The 14,164-nt window shown below is 43.1% G+C and overlaps 1 protein-coding gene across 1 annotated transcript in view; it reads left to right on the top strand.

Moving 5' to 3' along the window:
• Positions 1 to 365: 365 nt before the first annotated feature.
• The window catches only part of ITPR1 (inositol 1,4,5-trisphosphate receptor type 1), a 320,526-nt gene continuing 306,727 nt past the window's right edge, over positions 366 to 14,164 (top strand). Inside the window, exons 1-2 of the mRNA XM_069476048.1 lie at positions 366 to 574; positions 1,419 to 1,494. The gene's annotated coding sequence lies outside the window, so the exon portion shown is untranslated. The remainder of the gene's footprint in view (positions 575 to 1,418; positions 1,495 to 14,164) is intronic.

Here is a 14,164-nt window from a genome sequence, read left to right on the forward strand (position 1 = left end):
TGCATTCCAGGGAAGGGGGGGCAGCCAGAGAAGAGTCCCCAGGGGCTGGGGGTGCCCCCCAGGGGAGGCTTGGGGTCGCGGGCTCCAAGCACCGCCGACCCTCCCAAGGAACTAGCTCCCCACCCAGGACAGCCAGCAGGACGCCCCTCCCCGATCCCCGCGCGCGTCTATTTAGAGCCCAGCCTGGGAGCCCCGGGGATTCTGGGACTTGTAGTCCCTCCGCGCAGCCCCAGGCGCCGCCGCGACCCGGGACTCGGACTACATTGCCCAGGGAGCTTCCCGGCCTATATAAGGCGCCAGGAGCCACTTCAAAGTGCAGTAACCATGTGGATGTGCTGCTGAAGCGTTTCCTCAAGCTCGCTGGGGTGGGAGGAGAGGAGGAGGAGGAGGAGGTGGTGGAGGAGGAGGAGGCAGGGGGAGGAGAGAGAAAGCGCACGCCGAGAGGAGGTGTGGGTGTTCCGCTTCCATCCTAACGGAACGAGCTCCCTCTTCGCGGACATGGGATTACCCAGCGGCTGCTAACCCCTCTCCTCGCCCTGCTCCCCCAAACCGGCGTGGCTCCCCGGGCACCAAGGTAGCGGTTGGGGCCGGGCAGAGGGCGCGGGGAGTTGGCACCGGCTCCCCAGGCGTAGAAGTTTTTGCCCCGCTCTCTGGGAGTTCTTGGTGGATGTGCATGCACTTGGCATGCATTTGGGTGTTTTTTTTTGTTTTTTTTTTTTCCTGCGGGCAGTTTTTTGGGGGTGGGGTGGGGAGGTGCTCATTTGAGGCTTAAAAAAATCCAAATATCCTCTACTTTAGTGCGTGGCTTTGAGGACTCCCCATCCTGGACTGGAATGGCATTCCCCCAAGTTGGAAACTGTTGCTGCAGCTGCAGGAAATAGTTTTTTTTTTTTGGAGGGAGGTTGTGGGGGTGTCATATGCGTCTGCTCAAGGAAACAGCCTTTCTAAAAATGTAGCCCTCTCTCGCGCTGTATGGTTGCGAGAATAATGCATGTGTGGGGGCCCCCGTGGGGAGGGTTTTAAAAAACGGAAGAAAACCGGGGGAGCGGTGAAGGATGAAGTGTGGACGAAGCTCATGCCCAGTGAGGATGCGGGCTTCGAATACTTGGCCTCCGCTCTGGGAAACAAGTGCTTTGGGATCTGCCAGACACTTCCCTTAGTTCCATCCTCCAGCACTAGCACGTTCGAAGTTTGTGCGTGCCCTAGTCGCACTTGTCAGTTACAGACTGGAAATAAGTCAGCGTGGTTTCCTGTGATATTCGCCCAAGTGATCCCACCAACCTGCCTGCCAAGTTTGGAGGCGGGTCTCTCCAGGGAAGGAGGCTTCAGAAGGTGGAAACCTGGAATTTGGAGCCTTTCTTTTAGAGACCTACCTTCTCTGCTCTCCTACTCAGTCTTCTTTCTTTTTAAATATCTAGGAGCTGACTCCAGAGGAGCAGGATTTGCACCCCTGGCTGGGCCTGTTTTGGCAACAGAGTGCCTGACTCCGGTCAGGTGAGTGCTGTAGTCAATAATGAGTTTTTTGTCCTAAGCCTGTTTTAAGTCCTCTCTAAACAGCCATGGAGGTGGGGAGTAGGAAAGAAAAAACAAACTCCATAGCTCTGTCTTCGAAATTTGTGACTGCCTTTGGCGAGGGCTTTAGGGAGTGGAGATCCAGTAGACAGGCCCTAGCACTTTCCAACATGGTTCAGAACTGAAGCAGCCTGAAGGTTTATGAGAGAGGAGAAAGAAAAAGCCATTAAATAAAGCAATAAAGGGGTGGCCCGTTGCTGGCCTGAGAGGAGTGCTGGTGATTTGAATTCTGAAGGATGCAGTGCATTTCATCTGCCAAGATATGTAAGCAAAAATTAACTGCTCTCTCTTTCAAAATAGTCACTTTCTTTTTTCTTACTGTGAATGTGTACTTAATCAGAGTAGGCTGGATTGCAAGAAATGAAAGTGGTTGCTGCAAATAGAAAGAATTTGAACTTTAAAAAGGGAAGTAAGTTCTTAAAATATAGATACTAGCTTCCAGCCCTTAACTCAACCCACCTGAATATCAGAGAATCTGAGGGGTCCGTGTTGTTTTGGTGCCTGTCATGGAATATGAGCTGAGGGCAGCATTTATCTGTAAACACAATAATTCCTGTTTTTTCCCCAAAATGGTCAGACTGCACTTGAAGAGAGGGAGGTTTCAACGGGTGCATGTACATCCCCATTGCTGCAGATTTGGCCACCAAAAGTCTTTTCTTTTGAAATGGTCAGGAACAGGGTAAACATCAGGGTAATGGGAGTGGGGTAGGGGTGAGTGGCTGGGTCTTAGTAACTTCTTCAACTTTCTAAATATTTAGCTGTTCCCTGGGCTACAATCTTTGGGGTTTTCTAATTTAGAAAATAAAAGTCAGACACTTCATTATAGTAGTATAGTGCTTTTGTTTCCTGTTGATAAGATCCTCAGGAGTACTGGCGGAGTGAGAAGCCTTTGGATATGTGAGGTCTAGTTTCTTCTTGGAGTTCTTTTATTGACTCACATGGCTGTGTGAGCATTCAGAGGGCCAAGAACTGGGTCCAGTTCCCCTCTTCAGAGTAAGCTGTAGATAAGGAGAAACTGATCCACCGACTCTTCTCTAAGAGAAGAAGAATATTAAGATTGACACATTAAATACTTGTATGCCAGGTCCAGAGCCATTTATCACAGAAACCCTGTGAGTCGGGTACAGGTGAAGAAACTGGGCTGCAGAGAGTGCCATCGTTTGCCTCAGTAGCTAAGTGTGAAGTGGAGGCAAGGTAGAAGCCCAGGCGGTGGGATGGACTGTGCTGCGTCCCACACGTGGACCTAAGTGGGTGGTGGGGGCGGTGAGAAGGATGCTGGGAAAAATGGTAAACTTACTGCTATTGATGAAATAACTTGCTCTTGTCTCACCAGTGGTGAAATAACAATACTTAACCTTGATGTAAGAAGGGAATGATGTAGCCACAGACATAGGGATAAAAGTGTGGATATTTGAGGAGGCGTTAGATATTGTAATGAGTTCATTTTGGAAAGCTGTATGTTGAAAGCCTGAAATGAGGAGAGTAGAAAGAAGCAAAACCAAACCATAGGGAACATTGTCTAAGTTGAGCATTAGGCTCGTGGCATAAACTGAAATACGTCTTGATCATCTACATCAAAGCATCTGAGCAGGTTGAAAGGATCGGGTGTTTCTCCATCTGAGTAATTCGAAAGTTTAAACTGTAGTTAGTCTGAACTGTGAAATGTTGATATCTTTTCATATACCCTCCAATTTGTTTTGTGACCAGTTGTGCAGAACATTTTTCTTTTTCGTTTCTTTCTAGTACATTTGCGTGTATGTGTGTTGAGTGCAATCTGCTCGTTGAATAATTCAAATCAGAACAGAAAGACTTCACCCTTATCAGGCAGGGAAAGTTCTTCATGTTCTAAATGAATTACTCTGGCTTCCACATTGAAACCCATGAAAGTCATTTGGGGTTGACAATAGTATTACCAGTTTAAACAAAGTGGGTGTTTTTGGAAGGAATTGGCATCTTTTCTTTAGGAATGAGAAACGGAATGGTTGCTTAGAAGAGAAGAAATAGGTGAACTCCACAAGCATCATTTGTCTTTTTCCTCAAGTTATTTTCAACTGAGGAAGACCGGATATGAGAGGGAAAGAATGATTGAGGGAAAAAAAGAAAAAAGAAACCTCTACTCCAATGGTGTATAACCAACTGATTTCCAGAGAAAAAAATCACATTGCTTTTCAGCTCATTTATAATGATCTCATGGAAACTCTGACTTTTTTTTCACAAGCAACTCTTAAAAAAAAAAAAAAACCAAAATGAAATAAACACCAAATATGAACAACAGGAAAAAAAACAAACAAAATAAAAGTAGGCCTGGAGTTAAGTTTCTAGGTCAAGCTGTGTTTGGATACATCTAATTAGGGAGTCTACACAAGGCCAGTGTCCCATCTTGTTTGCTATTGGTTTGATTTTTTTAAAATAAAACACATTGCATTTGCAGGCTTTCTGTTAACTAGAAGTATATGCAATTTTTTTTATTGTTGCTGTTTTAAGTTTTTGCATGGTTCATTTGATGAATGCAATTAAGGCTTGAAGTCAGTGAGATTAATGACATAACTTCTGTGATTCCTTTCAATTGTCTTAGTGTCTGTGGTTCTGAGATGATTGCTAATGAGGATGAGCTGAATAAACTAGTGAAACCATCACCTCTTGAACTTTAGAGTCCCTAAATTGGACGTAGTTTAAGGCATTTGGTATGATAAATCTATTTATCAGATTCTAATGCCTGTTAAAGTTGCGATTCAAGTGTTTTATTCTTTATTCAACAAATTTCAGTATGGGGGTCCCTCAAAAAAAAAAAAAAGAAGAAACATAGAATTACCATGTGATTGGGTGATTCCACTTGTAGGTATATACTCAAAAGAATTGAAAGTAAGGCCGGGCGCGGTGGCTCACGCCTGTAATCCTAGCACTCTGGGAGGCCGAGGTGGGCGGATCGTTTGAGCTCAGGAGTTCGAGACCAGCCTGAGCAAGAGCGAGACCCCATCTCTACTAAAAATAGAAAGAAATTATATGGACAGCTAAAAATATATATAGAAAAAATTAGCCGGGCATGGTGGCGCATGCCTGTAGTCCCAGCTACTCGGGAGGCTGAGACAGGAGGATCGCTTGAGCCCAGGAGTTTGAGGTTGCTGTGAGCTAGGCTGACGCCACGGCACTCACTCTAGCCTGGGCAACAGAGTGACACTCTGTCTCAAAAAAAAAAAAAACAAAACAAAAAAAAAGAATTGAAAGTAAAGTAGGGACTTGAGCAGATATTTGTATACCATGTCGATAGAAGCATTATCAAGTAGCCAAGAGGCGGAAACAACCTGTGTCTTATCAACGAATGAACAGATAAACAAAATGTGAAATGTACATATAATGGAATATTATATAATACATGTATGAAATAATTCACCTGACAAAGGAAGGTGAATGTGACACATGCTACAAAATGGATGAACCTTTGAAAACATTGTGCTGAGTGACAGAAGCCAGTCACAGAAGGACACATACTGTATGATTTCACTTATATGAAGTACCTAGAGTAGTCAGATTCCTAGAGACAAAGTAGAATGGTGCTGGGTGAAAGAGAAGGAGAAATGGGGAGTTTATTTAATGGATACAGAATTTCAGTCTAGAAGAATGAAAAAGTTCTGGAAAGGGATGGTGGTGATGGTTGCACAACAATGTCGGTATACCTAATGCCACTGAATTGTAACCCTTAAAACTGGTGAATTTTATGTTATTTTACTCCAGTATGTAAGAACAGCAACAAAATGGGGTAAGGGGTGTTAAGGGAGCACTCAGGTGGGGATTGCATCTTTAATATGGTGACATTTGAGCACAGGTGTAAAGGAGGTGAGCTAGTTCGCCCTGTAGATACTGGGGAAAAGGTGTTTCACATATCCAGAGCAATGAGTACGAAGGCCCTGAAATGGGAGCAGGTGTGACATGTTGGAGGAAGGAGGGGGGCTCCAGGGTGGCCACAGCCTAAGGAGCGGGAGTCAGGGACCTATGGCATAGAGGCTGGATTTTGCAGGTCGACAGTGATTTACCTGAGGACTTGTGCTCTTACAGAATTCACATTGTGGTTTTCAACATCACTGAACTACATTGTCCTTTCTGAAGAGACTCTGGTGAGGCTGGCAAGATCACATACCAGATGGGAACTTGATAGGGGGTAAAACCCAGATTTCTAGACTGTCTGGTTAATCACATGACTTAACCTGGGATTCACTTCAGTAGGAGAGCAGTCTTCTTTGATAAATGGGTGAACCTACACTTGGTTCAACAGCAAATTCAAAGAGCCTAATGATAATCCTGGGGCTTCAACACAAACCTATGCCCTATTGCCACCCTGCCGTGTGTCCAGTGTCATTTTGAGGGAATTACCCAGGAGGACTGATGTGCTCTCCAGTGTCCTTGGGAAATAAGTTTTACATCAGTGATTCTCCCTCCCGATAAGTGGATCCCTACATATGTGCAAAACTTAAACCTCAAATTTTGTCACTTATTACATAAGATATGCACATTCAGGCAGCACACACCCGTAGTCCCAGCTGCTCGGAAGGCTTAGATGGGAGGATTGCTGGAGTCTGGGAGTTCAAGATGCAAGGAGCTTTGATTGCAATGAGCTGTCATAGCCACTGCGCTCCACCCTGGGCAACATAGCGAGACTGTATCTCTATAAAAGAAAAAAAATTTAAAGACAAAAAAAAAGATATGCATACTCATTGTAATGAAACATTAGGAAATAAAGATAAGCAATATAACAAAACATAATCCTTTCCAACCATCCAAGATTAGGGTTCCAGGCTTTTCCCCTTGGTATACATATGTAAAAATTATATGTGTATTTAAATATCATAAAAAGGAACTTAGAGTACCTCCCATTTGGTAATTACCTTTTGCCCACTCAGTACATCCTGAACATCTTATCTTGTTAATAGACATCTGTGTCTCATTTTTACAAGTGTCCCTTTGTTGGGATTTCATTTTTATTGAGTCTGTGTTCATGCTTCCTTGAGATACATATGTACATACATACATGTTTGTATAGAAATACATATAATTTACACATACACTAAACAGTTTGAATTAGGATCCAAATAAGGTGGATACATTATAAATGGCTATGTCTTTATTAATCTCAATATATCCTCTATACCTCTTTTATCTCCATGCTTTTTTTGGTTGTTATTGAAGAAACTGAGTGACAGATGTCCCTACAGTTTGGATTTTGCTGACTGCCTCAGTGCGGTGTGGCTGAGCATTTTTCTCTCTTCCCTCTATCTACCCTAATTTGGTAGTTGGATGTAGAGGCTTGGTCAGAGTCAGGCTCTTTCTCTCTCTCTCTCTCTCTCTCTCTCTTTTTTTTTTTTTTGCCAGGTCTACTTTGTGAACTTCACTCAGAGGAGTATGAGATGTCTCCTCTGGTATTGCAGCAATTGATGCTCGTGCCTCAATCCATTAGTTCTCTGGTCAGCAAGAGAGAGGCTATTCAGTTGGTTCCTGAGATGTTCACACAGCCCTTGGAGTCTCTTGCTTTCTTGCTTTCTGTATGACAAGGTGTTCTAGGCTCACCTTCTGTTTCTTGTCCCAGACCTGGAATCAGCCTTTTCTCCAAGGAGTCCTTGTTCTTTTAAGAAAAATGGTCTTAGAGATCTCTGTGTAGGGCTAGATAGGTACTCTTATCCTTCTCATCTTACAGGTGAGAAAACAGAAATTAAAATGAAGAAAACACCTGAACATTTTTAACATAGGCATTTCCAAAATGCAATTAACACTTTTTTGCCTTTTTGCAAAGAATTCTGAACATAATCTTAACTTTAAAAAAAAAAAAAATTAGTCTCAGTTTAGCCTTAGTGCACTGTGGCTAAGACACAGTAGTCCTCCCCAGATAGGCAGAAATGTTACTTTTGTTCTGCATCCCTGTTTTTCAAACTGCATGGCAACTCACAAAGAGGTCGTGAAATCAATTTAGTGGGCCTTGATCAACTTTTTTTTTTTTTTTAATGAAGTAGACTAGAATAGAAAACATCAACATGTATCGCATGGGTAGTTAAGAACTGTGTTCATTGCAACAAAATTCCCCCTCTCTTTCTGTCTCACACATACACATACATGCGCACACACAACGAACATTACTTTGTAAGTTCAATACTTGTCTTACTGTAGGTTGTAGTCAAAAGTTTGAGAAATACTGTTCTGTATCTTTGCTTCTCCAAGTGTGGTCTCCAGCCCAGCATTATTGGCTTCAGCTGGGAACTTGTTAGCGATTGCAGACTGTCAGACCGCACCCCAGACCTACTGAATCAGAACCTGCATTTTAGCGAGATCTGCAGGTGATTCACACACACGTGAACGTATGAGACAATCTGTACTGGAGAATGCTTGCCCCCGTACTTTTTCAGTACTTGTCTTTTTATGGTTCCTTTGTTTTTTTCGTGGCTTTCACCTGTTGAAGCCGACCTTTGTACATACACCTGGCAGTTTTTTCATTTTCAATTAAGTGGAAAGGCAGGCTACATCACCAGCCTAAGGTGAGAGTGAGTAGTTCTGGGGGAATTCTCTGTCAAAAATAGGAACTTTTATGCTTACATTTGGAGGACACTTTTATTGGCTGTTCACATAGAGGTAGATAGAGACCGAAACTACATGTAGAACCTACTTAGGGTTGTGAAGTCACCAATATAAACCAAAACCAAATCTGCATTTTAAGCTACTGCTGTCAGATACCTAGAGGAATTTATGTCTTATAATGTTTTCTGACCTGTCCCATTAGCAGAACTTCTTGATTGCTTGGTATAAAGTTGTACATCAGAGAAAGATGAACATAAGAAAAATACCACTAGCCTCCAAGTGCCGTGGTGTTCGTTTGCATTTCAGGAGGAACTTTATCTGGGAAGTGATTTTGTTTTGCAAGAACAGCTTAAAAGCATCCCAGGCACATATTTCTGAACAGAAAAAGCTGATACAACACCCAGACCAGGGACATTCATTTTATTTGCCTTGTCGTGTGTGTGTGTGTGTGTGTGTGTGTGTATGTATATGAGAGAGAGAGAGAGAGAGAGATCATGTTCTGACTGCTGTACCCTCCCCCACCTGCTCTGTATCTACCTTGCCAAATCCTTCTGTTCCTTTAGGGCCTACCCAAATGCTTCCTCCTCTGGGAAGCTTTACCTGGTACTTGAAAATCTGTCATTTGAAACTCCAGGGCACTGAAACCTATTTTCCTCACAGGACTTTGTTTTTTTTTTTTTTTTACATCCACAAGACTCCCTGGCACATAGGAAGTGCTCCCAAAATATTTGTTGAATGAAGTAATTTATATATTATACATGTTTTGTCTCCTGTTAAAGGCTGTAGTCTGCTGTTTAGAAGAATCTAGTGTTTTATAATATCCCTCCTCTGATTAAATATTTCTTGAATCGGCATATTGCTTACAAAGCCGGGGAGAGCGAGGTGAGGACCATGCAGAAATGTATTAAGCAGTTTCTTATGGTAGCTCTTGAGATGTTCAGCACAACTCTCGAGAGGACGTTTGGCTTGGGGGATTGTTGAGTATTAGTACCAGGGAGTGGGAGGAAGAATCAGGTAGTGAAACAAGGCTGCTTTCAGGTTGTGAGGGTATTGCCCTGCCGAGCCACCAGCTGGGGACACGGGAGCACACGGTGGTGACTGTTGACTGCTTCTAGGGTACGGGCAAAACACGGAACATCTGTGCGTCTGTTTCCCCTTCTGTAGAATAGGTGTAAAAATACCTGCTTCGGGTCATTGCTGCCAAGTCGTATAATAATAAATGTTTGCAAAAGGTCTTAGAGATAAAAAAAGAAAAACAAAGCAAGACCTATGTCCTAGAGCAGTGGTTTCCAAGGCAGGGGCAGGGGTGTGGATGGGGCTGGTGGTGATTTTGGTGATTTCCAGGGTTCCTTTGGTATTGTCTGGAGGCATGTTTGGTTGTTACATCTTGGGGGACCAGGGGGAGGGGGCTGGTGGCTCCTTGTGGGCAGAGGCCAGGGACGCTGTTCAACATCCTACATTGCACAGGACAGTCCCCCCGCCACACACACAAGGGAGAACTATCTGCTCCAAATGTCAGTAGTTCCAAGGTTGAGAAACCTTGTCCTCCAGTGAATTTTTCAAGCTTAGTGCGATTTTTATCTCTCTCTGAGGATATTGACCTAACTTGATTTGCTGGTTTTTTGTGGTTTAGGCTGTGTGGGCAGAGAGGTGTCTCCTCAGGCTGGGGCTGACTTCAACTTTTTAACAAAATAAATAACCTTTCCCCACCTCCCACTAGCACTGGCCTTGGTATCGCGAGCCCTGTGGTCCAGGTTTGGCCACTGATTGGCTGTGTGACTGGACTTCAGGTTGGTTGGTTTTTCTCTACGTATATAATGAAGAATTTTGGCTAAATGATCCTGTACCCACCAGGTCTAAACTTCTCTGGGCAACTGTGAACTTTTGGTTGGCTTCTCTTGCTTTGTTTGGCCTTGAGGAATGAATTGAAGAGCTGAGAGCACATGTCAGTATTGGCATCTTTTTTGAGCAATAACTGTGTGTATATGGTGTACCTGTTTTGAGAGTAGGTTATTTAGCGGACATGTTTGTGAAAAAGCGAGTAGGTTTACTTTTGTGTGTCTGTGTTGGGGGGATGTATAATGAGCAACACTAGAGAATCGCTCCGAACTTCAGATTTACAACTGCTGTTTCTGAGATTGTCATGAAGGGCCTCGCTTAAAGTTGAAACTTCTGAGTTGGTGACTTCCTTTGGGACTGGCTGAAAACGAAAGCAGAATGCAATTTTCTATGCTGTGAGAGCCGTGCTTTTTTGCGATAGAATAAATTGTCTGGTGATGGGGACACGAGACGTGCCTGAGGACAATCTGATGAGCAGCTAATGGGACAAGGAGTCAAGGAGAGGGTGCTTGAAAACGTGTGGAGAGCAGGGGGGCATCGTGTCCAACTCAAGAACGTCTTGCTCTTCATCCTCATTTCACAACAAAGATGATATCGTCAGGCGTCTTTGCTCAGAGGAAGTTCTGAAATTAACCCCGAGAGTGCCCAGTAACAGAAGCAGAAACTGTTGTAAAGAGAACCTTTTTGATCCCTCTTGGAAGAGTCCACCGTAAATGTGTTAGGTTTTCTCTGCTCTGTATTTACAGCCATATTACCATATATGTACCTGGGTGAGGACGTCGTAGGAGACTTGTGCTCCTCTGGAGGGAGTTTCCTTGGCCTCTTGCCAGGAGATTGATCAAATGCCAGAAACTCTTCCTTTTTCTGGGCACACTGTTGTCTTTCCTCTGAAAGACCTTGTGGTTTGCATGGTTCTGTCCATGGTTAACCTGCCCCTCTGGGGGCTGCTTGACCTAAAAATGGAAGCAGGGCCTTTTTGTGTTGGTCTTTCTCCGTGGTCCAGCAAGGGCCAGCTGCCATATGGTCTCTTGGCTCTCCAGATGCTTTTAAGCCTTCATGGATATGCCTAACTTTAAAGGCAGCTTTTTGATTTTATTGTTTTTAAGGCAAGCAGTAACGAAACCAGCACCAAAGGACTTTGGCAAGGGCCCTTTGTTTTTTAGGAGGTGGAGGGAGTGTGGACATGCCAAGAAAGAACAGGGAAGGCTGATGGATTTTCATTGGCTACGTTCTTCAGCAGAAGAATGACTGTCCAAACGCATTGTGCTTTGGAGCCAAGTGGCAAAGCTTGGTGACTGAAGGGTGGACACAGAGGATGTTATGTGAATGTGACGCAATCATGCGGTCCTCACCTGGCTGTGCTTTGGTGGTTTTGGTATTAGAAATAGCAGGGAGAATGGCCTGTTGGAGTTGGCACTGACACGCTCAGGTAAATGCATTTCATTACATTTGCCTTTTTTATGTTCATTTAAAACTTGCTGGTTGGTAGGGCTGATCCTCAACTGATTGTAAGCCCTAAGAAGTTTGAAAAGAGTAGTTTATAAGAGCAGAAAACAGAGCAGATTAGAAGTAGAATAATAACAGCAAACAGGAGCATTTCTTGTGTTCCCCTTCCCATGTGCTAAGTAAGCGGATTATTTTCTTATTTAATCCTCAGCATAACTGTATGAGATAAGCCCTCATTTCCCCCACTCTGCAGATGAGGAAATTGAGGGCCAGAAAATGTAAGTAACTTGATCAAGGTTATGATCTTCCCATCATACTTAGAATAAAGGGCACACTTTTCACGCTGGCTTGTGAGGTCCCACTGGCCCTGGCTTTTCTACCTGACCTCACCCTGTACTTTCTTCTTTTCCCCATTAATGCTACCGACTTTGGGCTGGCTTTCTGTTTCCCGAACTTGCCAAGTTTTTTTCTGCCTTAGGGTCTTTGTACTGGCTGTTTGCTCTACCTAAAATGCTCTTCCGCCTGAGTTTTTTGCATGACTGCCTCTCTTGACTTTCAGGTCTTAGCTTAAATGTTCTCATCTTGTTTGCTCTGACCAGCCAAAATTAAGCTGTCACTCAATCATATCATCCAGTTTTAATTCTTTGGGTGTGCTTATCACTATCTGATTTGTCTTACTTGTTTTATCTCATGTATTTGTACGCTGTCTGCCTGCCTTCACTGGGTTACAGGTGTCATGTGAGCAGGGGCCTTGTCTGGCTTGGCTTGTCCTGTATCCCCAACGCCTGGAGTAGTGCTGGTACTTAGTAGCTATCAATAAATGTGCTCAATAAAAAAGAGGATTTAGGTTTCAAATCGAGGGGTACACTCTCCAAAGCCCTGGCTGTTCGGTTGTATTTTTTACATTTTCATACTTTTATATAAATTTATGAAGTTTGTAAAGTGTGAGTTCTAAGCACACATCCAATGCCAGAGAACATCTTAATCAAAGAAAAGTTTATAGCAGCATTTTCCAAACTGTTGGCTCTCAGGAGCTCTTTACATGCTTAAAAACTATTGAGGACCCCAAATAACTTCTAGTTGAGGTGAGTTAGTTCTGTCTGTGTTTACCGTATAAGAAATTAACACTGAGAAAATTAACACTAAGAAAACATTTAAAAAACCTGTTACACATTAACATAGTAACTTTTTAAAATGAATAATAACTATGTTTTCCAAAACAAAACGTTTTATGAGAAGAGTGGCATTGTTATGCACTTTTTTGCAAATCACTTTGAAGTCTGGCTTAATAGAAGATAGCTGGATGCACATATCTTCTATCTCTTCCTGCCTTCAGTCTGTTGTGACATCATATGCCTTGTAGCCTCTGGAAAACTCCACTGCACATGTGTGAAAGATGGAGCGAAAAGGCAAATAATACCTTGGTGTTATGAAAACAGTTTTGACCTTGAAGTTTCCCTGAAACTGGAGCTGCTGTTGAGAGCCACTGGCTCATAGGATAGATGGGTAATTTGAAAGATTGGGTGGTGACGTAGAACATTTGAGAGAGGGAGAAGTTGAGGGCTTAAGTGGCAGGATGCAACTGAACATCCCTAATTCTGGGTATCGTATCAGATCTTTCTGTTCATGCATGGGAACACCTTTCAGTTGTTTTTGCAAAACAAAATTACTTCCAAGCTAAAGCTCCTCCTGAATGCAAAGGAACACTGACAACTTGGAAACTGGTGGTATCAGTTCATCTTTTTGTGATGAGCAAGGTTATACCAAACAGTCCAGAAGTTTTGCAGGGGGATGGATCATTAAAAAATTATAAAGCATAGTTTCCTCTCTGTGCCTAAGAATAGCAGCATCTAATGCAACTTCCTTTATAGTTGTTAGTCTGCAACCCTTACTTGATTCTTCTTGTGGCTTTTGACCTCAGGTGAAGTTGTGTCCTACAATAGGAATTGGATTGTCCTTGACACTTTATTGCTTTTAGGTTCTGTTACAACTGGTGTTACAGGAACCAGCTGGAATTTATTAATAATAAATGAGATATAGTCCTTGCTAGCCAGCTTAACTGTTTAAGAAGTGTAAATGATTACAAATCCAGGCCTCTGGGGAGTAGTTTGCATGTATGTGTCTTGGGTGATGTATATAAGATTCCCACTGTTAAGGTAATTGGGTGTTAAAACACATGGGTGCTTGGTCATTAGGAAATCAGTGGTGCACTAGGGGTGTAGGCATGGCAGGGGGTCCTAAGTGTCTGACCCCCAGTGCTTTGCAAAGGCCTCATTAAGGTCAGACTGTCAATGGGACTTCCCTCACCCCCCAGAGAACACACTGAAAGGCAGGCTGTTCACCCCAATGGCCAGGTGGCTTCATCTTAATTAAACAAGGGAGGATTACCTCTGTGTGTCAATAAAAACCTGCACGTCTGTAGTTTTGGGGTCTGTTAACTGGTATAAAGTCAGTTTCTGATTTTCTCCCATGCCCATCTACCCTTGAGGATGAAGTGATACCTTAGGTAACTTCTTGCTTATTGAAAGTATTCTACTTTAGTCTCAGTTTCAGGAGTTGCTAACTTTTCAATTCTAAATTGTGTGTAGGCGAAAGTCGAGAATTTTTTTTTTTTATAAAAGTGAATATAATGCAATTAGTTAAGTGTGTGCAGGAGAAATAATAGGTGGAAAAAATTCCAATAAATGAGTTTTCTGACACAGTCAAATGAGTGAGTTTTCTGCCACATTCAAAGCTTTTAGCAAAGAAA

The sequence above is a fragment of the Eulemur rufifrons genome, chromosome 7 (genome assembly GCF_041146395.1).
Source record: "Eulemur rufifrons isolate Redbay chromosome 7, OSU_ERuf_1, whole genome shotgun sequence".
Lineage (NCBI taxonomy): Eukaryota > Metazoa > Chordata > Mammalia > Primates > Lemuridae > Eulemur > Eulemur rufifrons.